The sequence below is a fragment of the Schistocerca gregaria genome, chromosome 1, assembly GCF_023897955.1.
Source record: "Schistocerca gregaria isolate iqSchGreg1 chromosome 1, iqSchGreg1.2, whole genome shotgun sequence".
Classification (NCBI taxonomy): Eukaryota; Metazoa; Arthropoda; class Insecta; order Orthoptera; family Acrididae; genus Schistocerca; species Schistocerca gregaria.
Genome location: NC_064920.1, coordinates 134,876,409 through 134,889,422, shown reverse-complemented (window position 1 = coordinate 134,889,422; position 13,014 = coordinate 134,876,409). Strand labels below are relative to the sequence as shown.

Genomic DNA, 13,014 nt, shown 5'->3' with positions numbered 1-13,014 from the left:
TCTGTAGTCGCATAAGGTCTGAAATATCGTTCTGTCCTTTCCCACACTTGTCTGGTAGGCTCCTGTCACTGTACGAATAACAGAATTGAACCTTTGCATCATGATACGGGCGAAGATTTTATAATCACTATTGAGAAGTGTTATGGGTCGAAGATTCTCCACGGTTTTGCCTCCTGGTGTTTTGGGGACTAAGACCACTGTACCTTCACAGAATTCCTTCGGAAGGTCAGTGTCCGCATTTAGTATTTCATTGCATACGAGTGTCAATTTAGCAATTATTTGTTCGCGAAAAGTTTGATAAAATTCAGCGGGTAGCCCATCTGGTCCAGGTGATTTGTTCTTTGGGCTCTTCGAGATGGCATCTTCGACGTCTTCGTCCGTTATTCTCACTGCGAGCACATCAGCTTCTTCTGGAGTGAGTCGCTCTGTCATCCTAGCAGTGAGAGCTTGCTGCGCCGTTTCATCTGTCTGTGTATTGGCCAGCAATTCACTAAAGTGTCGATGGATCTCGTCTCGTATTGCAGCTTGATCTGTCAAGAGTCTCCCGTCTGAAGTTTTGAGTTCCGTCAGAATTTTAAGTTTTTGTCTTTTGTTCTCTTGGAGAATGTGGTACATCGATGTTGTTTCTTCTCGTGTACCGTTCTGCAAACGCGTTCGTATTTTACAGCCTTCGAGATGGTGTCTCTGCAGGTTGAGCAATTTTGCTTTTATTCTGTTGATTTGCCCATAATTTGTTATGACTGTAGCATCACGAACGCACAAGTCTCTCAGACAGCTGAAGTAAAACTCTACTGTCCGCTTCCGCCAGGCGACTTTTTCACGGGAGTAAGTTTTCATTGTCTTTATTATTGCGGGCTTCGCGCAGTTTAGCCACCAATTCAGCGCCGTGCCGTACAAGTGGAACTTCCTTTCACATTCTGCCCAAGTGGTGTGGAAGGCGGCGTGACATCCAGGATCCGAAAGATGAGTAACGTTTAGCTTCCACTGACCTCTCGCCCTGTAAGTGCCTTGTTTCTCTAAATTTATCGTACATAAGTACGCGATATGATCAGAGAAAATCGTGGGCCATAGCTCAGACTGTAAAACGTGTCTCCTTAAATTGGATGTTGCGTAAATTCTGTCGATACGACTGGCAGAATGGCTGGTGATATAGGTGAAACCTAGCCTATCACCGTGTTTTAGTTCCCAAGTATCAAACAGTTGGAAGTCTCTGACGATGTCCTCCAGCTCCAGAGATTTGTTAAAATTTGGCGTCTGATCCTTGGGACTCAGCACGCAATTAAAGTCACCCGCAAAAATTATTTGGTCAAATCGCACCGCGAAAAGGGGGGCGATGTCCTCTTTGAAAAATTCGGCCCTGCGGCGCTTGTTTCCGGTTCCTGACGGGGCATATATGTTGATAAACCTGGTGTTGTTTATCGTGACAGCGAGACCTCTACTGTTAGGCAGTTGCGCCACGTCTGTAAGTAGGATCCCCTCTTTAGTCATAATCGCTGTGCCGAGGCTATTGTCATTGCCAGGATTGAAGACGGCGTTGTAGCCAGTGATGTCGTCCAAACGGATAGCCGTTACTTCTTGCAGCATTAAGATGTCAATATCAGCGGCGTACAGAAAATCTTGGAGATTTCTCAGATTGAGGGTGCTGCTAATTTTATTTATATTCAAGGTTGCAATTCTGTACGCCTGTAAAGCCGTCATGTCGACTATACCGTGTCAGGTGGGGTACTGTTTGCCAAGGGAAGTGGATGCTTGCTCCACTTAGAAGAAGTCGGCATCATCATCTGCCGCACGAGTATCTTTGGTGGTGGTTTGTTGCCGGGTGGACACATCCTGTCGACGGTCGGGTGCCGTCCGTCCTGAACGTTGTGCTATGTCAGCCATTTCTACATCATGGCTTTGCTCCTCAATGTCATCCGCCCAGTCTCGCGTGCACGTAACTTCCCGCGTGTACGTGTTGGGTACAGGTGGAAGGTCCTTCAGACTGGCTGTACCGTCTTCAATGTGGATTCCACGGTCGGGGTCAGTGTCCTCATTTCGAGTCTTCTTTTTTATTGTTCGATCTTCCAGAGGAGTTGCCTGTGTCGTCTCCGCCAGTCCTTGGCCTATTTGTTTCGCCTTTTCGCGCAGAACTGGCGCGGCTTCTGCTGCTCCCTGACGGGCTATTCGACGTTTCTTCCGTTTCTTTGGTGAAACAGTTATAGGCTGCTGGTCATTATCCTCCGACGTGGCAACCGTATCTTCTTTGTGTTGCCCGACTTCTTCGAGTGATTTGCACATGCCTTCTTCTGCCGTCTTAGCCTGGTCTTGTTCTCCACGCCTGTCAGTTTCCTCGTATTGTGAGTGTGCTGGACCTGTAGCTTCTGTGCTGCTAGTATCCATGGCTACGCTACCATCGGGAACGTCGGCATAAGCAACTACCGCCGTGTCGATACACATGTCTGGGGCGACCTCACTGCGTAGTGCGGCGGCGTACGTCACGGGTAGCGTGGCCATTTGACTAGGCGGGTCTCGCTCCCCAGTCGGCAGTTGCGTCACACGCCGTTGAATACACTGCGCGCGGACGTGTTGCGTAGAACCACAGCCCGAGCAGGTTCTCGGCTGGCCATCGTAAATGATGATCGCTCTATATCCACCAATCCAGAGATACGACGGGATATGTTTCAGCATGTCAATCTTAACTTGCCTGACTCCATTTAATACTGGATACTTGTGCAAGCTAGACCATTTTTCGGCGACATTGCTGATAATGGTGCCATAGTCTCTCAGTTTGTTGTTAATCTCCTCGGGCGTTATTTCAAAGGGGAGCTCAAACATTCGTACCGTTCGTATTCCCATTCCGGCACGCGAAACCGTGACCTGCCCTATGTGTCCGTCTGAATGTTTGAATTTTGCCACCCCACCACATGCTTCTACAATTTGGTCGCACTTGTCAGAACTGGATAACTTAAGGAACACAGTCGGACTGACAATCGACAGGTGTATTCCAATCAACTCATCCACTTTGATTTGAAAAGTTTCTTCGATAAATGCCTCAACTTCGTAAGATTTCGGTCGGGTGTAGTTCGGATCGAAAATCAACTTCAAAGTATCGCGTCGCGTTGTCTGATCCATTATGTCAATCTAAAAATGTTATCGTGAACTATGACTAACGCAGAAGGCGCGCACTCGCCACACAGCGCCGGCCGCTCGCAGCGACGATGTAAACACCGCAACAGCCGCACCGCACGTCCGCACAGCACGGCCGCTGGCGGCGGAATGTAAAACGTGTACCTCTGGTGGGACTCGAACCCACAATCCCCAGTTTAGGAGACCGATGCCTTATCCATTAGGCCACAGAGGCTGGCTGGAGCGGTGTTGGCGGTGTGCTTGCTAAAATGAACACTTGCGAAGTGTACCCTTCCTGGTGCGCTCCTCTATGTCTGCAGAGAGTCAGGACGTCACATGAGCCTTTCTTGTGTTCATGTACATACTCAGATGTATCGAAGTCCATGCACCTACTTTCTGCTGGCAATTCTTATACCTGCCGCCTTAGGCTGTAGCGTTTCTGAACTCCAAGTCCTGCACACAAGACAGTTGACTGACTATTCATATGTGTCATACTGTTTACCAACAAGCAATTTTAAAATAGTGTTTCCTTTCGCAGCGCCATCGCACTTCGAAAACATTTTCGCAGCTAACAATTCGATTGATAATGGCCATAGTTTCGTTTCAGCTTGTCAGTAAGTGCATATTTTCATATCTTCGTGATGTCTGGGATACCTGTAAACACTCAGGAAGGCCAACTTTCTCAACTATTACATCTGTACGTGGTGAGAGTGATTTTGCCCCAGTGAGTAAAACGTGTACCTCTGGTGGGACTCGAACCCACAATCCCCAGTTTAGGAGACCGATGCCTTATCCATTAGGCCACAGAGGCTGGATGGAGCGTTGTTGGCGGTGTGCTTGCTAAAATGAACACTTGCGAAGTGTACCCTTCCTGGTGCGCTCCTCTACGTCTGCAGAGAGTCAGGACGTCGCATGAGCCTTTCTTGTGTTCATGTACATACTCAGATGTATCGAAGTCCATGCACCTACTTTCTGCTGGCAATTCTTATACCTGCCGCCTTAGGCTGTAGCGTTTCTGAACTCCAAGTCCTGCACACAAGACAGTTGACTGACTATTCATATGTGTCATACTGTTTACCAACAAGCAATTTTAAAATAGTGTTTCCTTTCGCAGCGCCCTCAGATGTATCGAAGTCCATGCACCTACTTTCTGCTGGCAATTCTTATACCTGCCGCCTTAGGCTGTAGCGTTTCTGAACTCCAAGTCCTGCACACAAGACAGTTGACTGACTATTCATATGTGTCATACTGTTTACCAACAAGCAATTTTAAAATAGTGTTTCCTTTCGCAGCGCCATCGCACTTCGAAACATTTTCGCAGCTAACAATTCGATTGATAATGGCCATAGTTTCGTTTCAGCTTGTCAGTAAGTGCATATTTTCATATCTTCGTGATGTCTGGGATACCTGTAAACACTCAGGAAGGCCAACTTTCTCAACTATTACATCTGTACGTGGTGAGAGTGATTTTGCCCCAGTGAGTAAAACGTGTACCTCTGGTGGGACTCGAACCCACAATCCCCAGTTTAGGAGACCGATGCCTTATCCATTAGGCCACAGAGGCTGGATGGAGCGTTGTTGGCGGTGTGCTTGCTAAAATGAACACTTGCGAAGTGTACCCTTCCTGGTGCGCTCCTCTACGTCTGCAGAGAGTCAGGACGTCGCATGAGCCTTTCTTGTGTTCATGTACATACTCAGATGTATCGAAGTCCATGCACCTACTTTCTGCTGGCAATTCTTATACCTGCCGCCTTAGGCTGTAGCGTTTCTGAACTCCAAGTCCTGCACACAAGACAGTTGACTGACTATTCATATGTGTCATACTGTTTACCAACAAGCAATTTTAAAATAGTGTTTCCTTTTGCAGCGCCATCGCACTTCGAAACATTTTTGCAGCTAACAATTCGATTGATAATGGCCATAGTTTCGTTTCAGCTTGTCAGTAAGTGCATATTTTCATATCTTCGTGATGTCTGGGATACTTGTAAACACTCAGGAAGGCCAAGTTTCTCAACTATTACATCTGTACGTGGTGAGAGTGATTTTGCCCCAGTGAGTAAAACGTGTACCTCTGGTGGGACTCGAACTCACAATCCCCGGTTTAGGAGACCGATGCCTTATCCATTAGGCCACAGAGGCTGGCTGGAGCGGTGTTGGCGGTGTGCTTGTTAAAATGAACACTTGCGAAGTGTACCCTTCCTGGTGCGCTCCTCTACGTCTGCAGAGAGTCAGGACGTCGCATGAGCCTTTCTTGTGTTCATGTACATACTCAGATGTATCGAAGTCCATGCACCTACTTTCTGCTGGCAATTCTTATACCTGCCGCCTTAGGCTGTAGCGTTTCTGAACTCCAAGTCCTGCACACAAGACTGTTGACTGACTATTCATATGTGTCATACTGTTTACCAACAAGCAATTTTAAAATAGTGTTTCCTTTCGCAGCGCCATCGCACTTCGAAACATTATCGCAGCTAACAATTCGATTGATAATGGCCATAGTTTCGTTTCAGCTTGTCAGTAAGTGCATATTTTCATATCTTCGTGATGTCTGGGATACCTGTAAACACTCAGGAAGGCCAACTTTCTCAACTATTACATCTGTACGTGGTGAGAGTGATTTTGCCCCAGTGAGTAAAACGTGTACCTCTGGTGGGACTCGAACCCACAATCCCCGGTTTAGGAGACCGATGCCTTATCCATTAGGCCACAGAGGCTGGCTGGAGCAGTGTTGGCGGTGTTCTTGCTAAAATGAACACTTGCGAAGTGTACCCTTCCTGGTGCGCTCCTCTACGTCTGCAGAGAGTCAGGACGTCGCATGAGCCTTTCTTGTGTTCATGTACATACTCAGATGTATCGAAGTCCATGCACCTACTTTCTGCTGGCAATTCTTATACCTGCCGCCTTAGGCTGTAGCGTTTCTGAACTCCAAGTCCTGCACACAAGACAGTTGACTGACTATTCATATGTGTCATACTGTTTACCAACAAGCAATTTTAAAATAGTGTTTCCTTTCGCAGCGCCATCGCACTTCGAAACATTTTCGCAGCTAACAATTCGATTGATAATGGCCATAGTTTCGTTTCAGCTTGTCAGTAAGTGCATATTTTCATATCTTCGTGATGTCTGGGATACCTGTAAACACTCAGGAAGGCCAACTTTCTCAACTATTACATCTGTACGTGGTGAGAGTGATTTTGCCCCAGTGAGTAAAACGTGTACCTCTGGTGGGACTCGAACCCACAATCCCCAGTTTAGAAGACCGATGCCTTATCCATTAGGCCACAGAGGCTGGATGGAGCGTTGTTGGCGGTGTGCTTGCTAAAATGAACACTTGCGAAGTGTACCCTTCCTGGTGCGCTCCTCTACGTCTGCAGAGAGTCAGGACGTCGCATGAGCCTTTCTTGTGTTCATGTACATACTCAGATGTATCGAAGTCCATGCACCTACTTTCTGCTGGCAATTCTTATACCTGCCGCCTTAGGCTGTAGCGTTTCTGAACTCCAAGTCCTGCACACAAGACAGTTGACTGACTATTCATATGTGTCATACTGTTTACCAACAAGCAATTTTAAAATAGTGTTTCCTTTCGCAGCGCCATCGCACTTCGAAACATTTTCGCAGCTAACAATTCGATTGATAATGGCCATAGTTTCGTTTCAGCTTGTCAGTAAGTGCATATTTTCATATCTTCGTGATGTCTGGGATACCTGTAAACACTCAGGAAGGCCAACTTTCTCAACTATTACATCTGTACGTGGTGAGAGTGATTTTGCCCCAGTGAGTAAAACGTGTACCTCTGGTGGGACTCGAACCCACAATCCCCGGTTTAGGAGACCGATGCCTTATCCATTAGGCCACAGAGGCTGGCTGGAGCGGTGTTGGCGGTGTGCTTGCTAAAATGAACACTTGCGAAGTGTACCCTTCCTGGTGCGCTCCTCTACGTCTGCAGAGAGTCAGGACGTCGCATGAGCCTTTCTTGTGTTCATGTACATACTCAGATGTATCGAAGTCCATGCACCTACTTTCTGCTGGCAATTCTTATACCTGCCGCCTTAGGCTGTAGCGTTTCTGAACTCCAAGTCCTGCACACAAGACAGTTGACTGACTATTCATATGTGTCATACTGTTTACCAACAAGCAATTTTAAAATAGTGTTTCCTTTCGCAGCGCCATCGCACTTCGAAACATTTTCGCAGCTAACAATTCGACTGATAATGGCCATAGTTTCGTTTCAGCTTGTCAGTAAGTGCATATTTTCATATCTTCGTGATGTCTGGGATACTTGTAAACACTCAGGAAGGCCAACTTTCTCAACTATTACATCTGTACGTGGTGAGAGTGATTTTGCCCCAGTGAGTAAAATGTGTACCACTGGTGGGACTCGAACTCACAGTCCCCGGTTTAGGAGACCGATGCCTTATCCATTAGGCCACAGAGGCTGGCTGGAGCGGTGTTGGCGGTGTGCTTGCTAAAATGAACACTTGCGAAGTGTACCCTTCCTGGTGCGCTCCTCTACGTCTGCAGAGAGTCAGGACGTCGCATGAGCCTTTCTTGTGTTCATGTACATACTCAGATGTATCGAAGTCCATGCACCTACTTTCTGCTGGCAATTCTTATACCTGCCGCCTTAGGCTGTAGCGTTTCTGAACTCCAAGTCCTGCACACAAGACAGTTGACTGACTATTCATATGTGTCATACTGTTTACCAACAAGCAATTTTAAAATAGTGTTTCCTTTCGCAGCGCCATCGCACTTCGAAACATTTTCGCAGCTAACAATTCGATTGATAATGGCCATAGTTTCGTTTCAGCTTGTCAGTAAGTGCATATTTTCATATCTTCGTGATGTCTGGGATACCTGTAAACACTCAGGAAGGCCAACTTTCTCAACTACTACATCTGTACGTGGTGAGAGTGATTTTGCCCCAGTGAGTAAAACGTGTACCTCTGGTGGGACTCGAACCCACAATCCCCGGTTTAGGAGACCGATGCCTTATCCATTAGGCCACAGAGGCTGGCTGGAGCGGGGTTGGCGGTGTGCTTGCTAAAATGAACACTTGCGAAGTGTACCCTTCCTGGTGCGCTCCTCTACGTCTGCAGAGAGTCAGGACGTCGCATGAGCCTTTCTTGTGTTCATGTACATACTCAGATGTATCGAAGTCCATGCACCTACTTTCTGCTGGCAATTCTTATACCTGCCGCCTTAGGCTCTAGCGTTTCTGAACTCCAAGTCCTGCACACAAGACAGTTGACTGACTATTCATATGTGTCATACTGTTTACCAACAAGCAATTTTAAAGTAGTGTTTCCTTTCGCAGCGCCATCGCACTTCGAAACATTTTCGCAGCTAACAATTCGATTGATAATGGCCATAGTTTCGTTTCAGCTTGTCAGTAAGTGCATATTTTCATATCTTCGTGATGTCTGGGATACCTGTAAACACTCAGGAAGGCCAACTTTCTCAACTATTACATCTGTACGTGGTGAGAGTGATTTTGACCCAGTGAGTAAAAAGTGTACCTCTGGTGGGACTCGAACCAACAATCCCCGGTTTAGGAGACCGATGCCTTATCCATTAGGCCACAGAGGCTGGCTGGAGCGGTGTTGGCGGTGTGCTTGCTAAAATGAACACTTGCGAAGTGTACCCTTCCTGGTGCGCTCCTCTACGTCTGCAGAGAGTCAGGACGTCGCATGAGCCTTTCTTGTGTTCATGTACATACTCAGATGTATCGAAGTCCATGCACCTACTTTCTGCTGGCAATTCTTATACCTGCCGCCTTAGGCTGTAGCGTTTCTGTACTCCAAGTCCTGCACACAAGACAGTTGACTGACTATTCATATGTGTCATACTGTTTACCAACAAGCAATTTTAAAATAGTGTTTCCTTTCGCAGCGCCATCGCACTTCGAAACATTTTCGCAGCTAACAATTCGATTGATAATGGCCATAGATTCGTTTCAGCTTGCCAGTAAGTGCATATTTTCATATCTTCGTGATGTCTGGGATACCTGTAAACACTCAGGAAGGCCAACTTTCTCAACTATTACATCTGTACGTGGTGAGAGTGATTTTGCCCCAGTGAGTAAAACGTGTACCTCTGGTGGGACTCGAACCCACAATCCCCGGTTTAGGAGACCGATGCCTTATCCATTAGGCCACAGAGGCTGGCTGGAGCGGTGTTGGCGGTGTGCTTGCTAAAATGAACACTTGCGAAGTGTACCCTTCCTGGTGCGCTCCTCTACGTCTGCAGAGAGTCAGGACGTCGCATGAGCCTTTCTTGTGTTCATGTACATACTCAGATGTATCGAAGTCCATGCACCTACTTTCTGCTGGCAATTCTTATACCTGCCGCCTTAGGCTGTAGCGTTTCTGAACTCCAAGTCCTGCACACAAGACAGTTGACTGACTATTCATATGTGTCATACTGTTTACCAACAAGCAATTTTAAAATAGTGTTTCCTTTCGCAGCGCCATCGCACTTCGAAACATTTTCGCAGCTAACAATTCGATTGATAATGGCCATAGTTTCGTTTCAGCTTGCCAGTAAGTGCATATTTTCATATCTTCGTGATGTCTGGGATACCTGTAAACACTCAGGAAGGCCAACTTTCTCAACTATTACATCTGTACGTGGTGAGAGTGATTTTGCCCCAGTGAGTAAAACGTGTATCTCTGGTGGGACTCGAACCCACAATGCCCGGTTTAAGAGACCGATGCCTTATCCATTAGGCCACAGAGGCTGGCTGGAGCGGTGTTGGCGGTGTGCTTGCTAAAATGAACACTTGCGAAGTGTACCCTTCCTGGTGCGCTCCTCTACGGCTGCAGAGAGTCAGGACGTCGCATGAGCCTTTCTTGTGTTCATGTACATACTCAGATGTATCGAAGTCCATGCACCTACTTTCTGCTGGCAATTCTTATACCTGCCGCCTTAGGCTGTAGCGTTTCTGAACTCCAAGTCCTGCACACAAGACAGTTGACTGACTATTCATATGTGTCATACTGTTTACCAACAAGCAATTTTAAAATAGTGTTTCCTTTCGCAGCGCCATCGCACTTCGAAACATTTTCGCAGCTAACAATTCGATTGATAATGGCCATAGTTTCGTTTCAGCTTGTCAGTAAGTGCATATTTTCATATCTTCGTGATGTCTGGGATACCTGTAAACACTCAGGAAGGCCAACTTTCTCAACTATTACATCTGCACGTGGTGAGAGTGATTTTGCCCCAGTGAGTAAAACGTGTACCTCTGGTGGGACTCGAACCCACAATCCCCGGTTTAGGAGACCGATGCCATATCCATTTTTTTTTTTTTTTTTTTTCTTGTGGGCCTCCCATCACCCCTTTTAGCCCATCCTTGCGCTCTCCATAATTCGCCTTCATCGGCGTCGGCTTCTCACGCCATGTACATTACCATAAACTGATGAGACGAGGTTAATCCCTTTATCGTGGAGAAACTAATGTACCCCTTCTTTGGGCTTATTGATAATGTGAAAAAAGAATGAAGTCTTCAGTAGGTAGAAACAGAAGTTATGTTCAGTTTGTTTCCTTCTTCATCGCTGTTTTTTGTTGTCACACTTAAAGCAAATAGTCTTCCTTGACAAAGAAACGTCAGAGGGCATTTCGAAACTGCCTCTTCTCTCTGAAAATGCTTAAAAAACAAACCATATTCGGTGAGAAGCAACTATTTATAATGGCTTCTTGAAAAATAAATTAATAAACGTTGAACTCAAAGAACGGCAATTCCGGTAAAAACTAAAATAAATTTTTTTTTTTCACGATTGTTAAGTAAGTTAGTAGTGGTGAACACTCTCTTACGTTTGTCTTCTGTGTCCGCAGATATTTCTTGTTAATTCTTTTACATCAAGGTCTTGATTAAAAAATTTGCGTATGTTTCTTTATATTTACTAGTCTTCAGTAACATGTGATGCTCAGTTAGCAGAGAGATCCAAAAATCCTCTTGGCTTTTCTCTTCCTTCGTGAAGAGGTAATGGACCGTTGCCGCTTTCAGCCAATTGACTGCGTTGCGTTTCGTGTTAGGAAAGGGTACATCATCCGGTGTCAAAAAGTCCGCAGGCGTTATAGCGTTAGGTGACGTTCGAAGGATGAGTGCCAGCTTTCGTCGGACATTCAGCCAGATATCTTTAACCTTGTCGCACACGAAACGATGTTCTTCGTTATCAATTAAACTACACGTTGCACACAAAGGCGAATCCGCTAAGTGGATCGAATGAAGTTTCGAGTTTGTTGCAACTTTCCTATTTACAACAAAGTACCATGTTGCTTTCAGATGAGTAGCTAAGTTACGGTTATGAATATTTGCCCATATCACTTTCCAGTTAGAACATGGATAGTTTTGTTCTATTTTGTTGTTCTTCTTTTCTCCCATCAATTTGCCATATATTTCTTTTACGTTTGTCATGTCTTTTTCCGGAATTCTTGAACGTAGGTAGCTATATTCTATTAAAAACCATCGTAAATGGTAAAGTCCGCTCGGTATGTGCTGCACATTAATGGGTGGAGAGAGGTCATCTGGAGCTATTTCAGATAGCAAGTGCGCGGCGATACAGCTGCCGGATTGTCTCCATTGTTGAAACGTATTGGAGATGTACAGAGCCTGCGACTTTTTAGTAACATTCGTTAAGTTTAAGCCGCCATTATTAGTGGCGAGCGTCAGAGTGTCATACTGGATTTTAAATATGTGGCCACGGCTCACAAAATAGCCTATTGCTGACATAATTTGTTTGGCGATGCCGGCGGGTATTGGCAGTATCTGGGCGACATAATTGACTTTGGAAGTAATAGAGACGTTCGCTAAAGACACTCTCTGAATTTCATTTAACTGTCGAATACTATGTGTCCGTACACTAGCTCGTATGGTAGTTAGTACTTGTCTATAGTTGGCCGCAATAGTTTGACGTATATTTTTTCGGAAATCAATGCCGAGACACTTCAAGGCTGTTAGCTCACGTAACTGACCGTGTGTGCGCATGCCAATGCCACGTCCGATATTGAATATGCCGGACTTGGTTTTGTTTAACGTCGCGGCTGACGCTCGTTCGTATTTTTCTATTATGTGCATTGCCGTCTCGACTTCCGCTACATTCATAACGAGAAACCCAACATCGTCCGCATAAGCTTTACATATTATTTTGTTTCCTCGTATTTGCAATCCTTGTAACCGCTGAGTCAAGGTAGCGAGCAAAGGTTCGATGGCCATGGCAAAAAGTGCCATGGACAACGGACAACCTTGTCTGACGGAACATGCGATCTCGACTGGCCGGCTAGACTGTCCATTTATGATGATTCTGGAGGAGTTATTCGTTACCAAACGTCGTATGAGGTCGACGAATCTCGGCGGAAAACCCATTGCGCCTATCGTTTTCAGGAGGTAGGAGTGGCTGATCCTGTCGAAGGCTTTATCGAAATCTAACGACACGATGGCACATTTTAGTCGACATACTTCTGCTATTGAAATTATGTCGCGGTAGTCGGACAGCGTCTGCTGAATTTTCCTATCTTTGCCCACGCTAGACTGATATGGGCCGGTGACGCTGGCCATTACATTTTTAAGTCTGTGGGCTAAGAGCCGCGAAAAAATTTTATAGTCACTGTTCAGCAGAGTGATTGGTCTCAAATTTCCAATTTTCTTGCCAGCCGATTTTTTTGCGATTAACACTATCATACCTTCACGAAAATCTTTCGGTATCTCCTTATTGAGGTTCAGAAGTTCATTACAGATGCATGTAATTCTATGTTTTATATGTTCCCAGAAGACTTGATAAAATTCTGCTGGTATGCCGTCAGCTCCAGGGGATTTATTTTTTGCACTTTGATAGACAGCATAGTGTACATCGTCTTCGGTCGCCTCCGCTATTAGAGCTTCCGCGAACGCGTTACCAACGCGTCCTT

At 45.9% G+C, this 13,014-nt stretch overlaps 11 non-coding genes across 11 annotated transcripts; all 11 read right to left on the bottom strand.

Moving 5' to 3' along the window:
• Window positions 1–3,267: 3,267 nt before the first annotated feature.
• Window positions 3,268–3,340, bottom strand: Trnar-ccu (transfer RNA arginine (anticodon CCU)). The gene has a single exon. It is a non-coding gene; the product is annotated as a tRNA-Arg (tRNA).
• A 503-nt stretch (window positions 3,341–3,843) lies between these two features.
• Trnar-ccu (transfer RNA arginine (anticodon CCU)) lies at window positions 3,844–3,916 on the bottom strand. Its single transcript has one exon. It is a non-coding gene; the product is annotated as a tRNA-Arg (tRNA).
• Window positions 3,917–4,596: 680 nt separating this feature from the next.
• Window positions 4,597–4,669, bottom strand: Trnar-ccu (transfer RNA arginine (anticodon CCU)). Its single transcript has one exon. It is a non-coding gene; the product is annotated as a tRNA-Arg (tRNA).
• A 502-nt stretch (window positions 4,670–5,171) lies between these two features.
• Trnar-ccu (transfer RNA arginine (anticodon CCU)) lies at window positions 5,172–5,244 on the bottom strand. Its single transcript has one exon. It is a non-coding gene; the product is annotated as a tRNA-Arg (tRNA).
• A 502-nt stretch (window positions 5,245–5,746) lies between these two features.
• Trnar-ccu (transfer RNA arginine (anticodon CCU)) lies at window positions 5,747–5,819 on the bottom strand. The gene has a single exon. It is a non-coding gene; the product is annotated as a tRNA-Arg (tRNA).
• A 502-nt stretch (window positions 5,820–6,321) lies between these two features.
• Window positions 6,322–6,394, bottom strand: Trnar-ucu (transfer RNA arginine (anticodon UCU)). Its single transcript has one exon. It is a non-coding gene; the product is annotated as a tRNA-Arg (tRNA).
• A 502-nt stretch (window positions 6,395–6,896) lies between these two features.
• Trnar-ccu (transfer RNA arginine (anticodon CCU)) lies at window positions 6,897–6,969 on the bottom strand. The gene has a single exon. It is a non-coding gene; the product is annotated as a tRNA-Arg (tRNA).
• A 1,077-nt stretch (window positions 6,970–8,046) lies between these two features.
• Trnar-ccu (transfer RNA arginine (anticodon CCU)) lies at window positions 8,047–8,119 on the bottom strand. The gene has a single exon. It is a non-coding gene; the product is annotated as a tRNA-Arg (tRNA).
• Window positions 8,120–8,621: 502 nt separating this feature from the next.
• On the bottom strand, window positions 8,622–8,694 carry Trnar-ccu (transfer RNA arginine (anticodon CCU)). Its single transcript has one exon. It is a non-coding gene; the product is annotated as a tRNA-Arg (tRNA).
• Window positions 8,695–9,196: 502 nt separating this feature from the next.
• Trnar-ccu (transfer RNA arginine (anticodon CCU)) lies at window positions 9,197–9,269 on the bottom strand. The gene has a single exon. It is a non-coding gene; the product is annotated as a tRNA-Arg (tRNA).
• Window positions 9,270–9,771: 502 nt separating this feature from the next.
• Trnak-cuu (transfer RNA lysine (anticodon CUU)) lies at window positions 9,772–9,844 on the bottom strand. Its single transcript has one exon. It is a non-coding gene; the product is annotated as a tRNA-Lys (tRNA).
• Window positions 9,845–13,014: the final 3,170 nt, after the last annotated feature.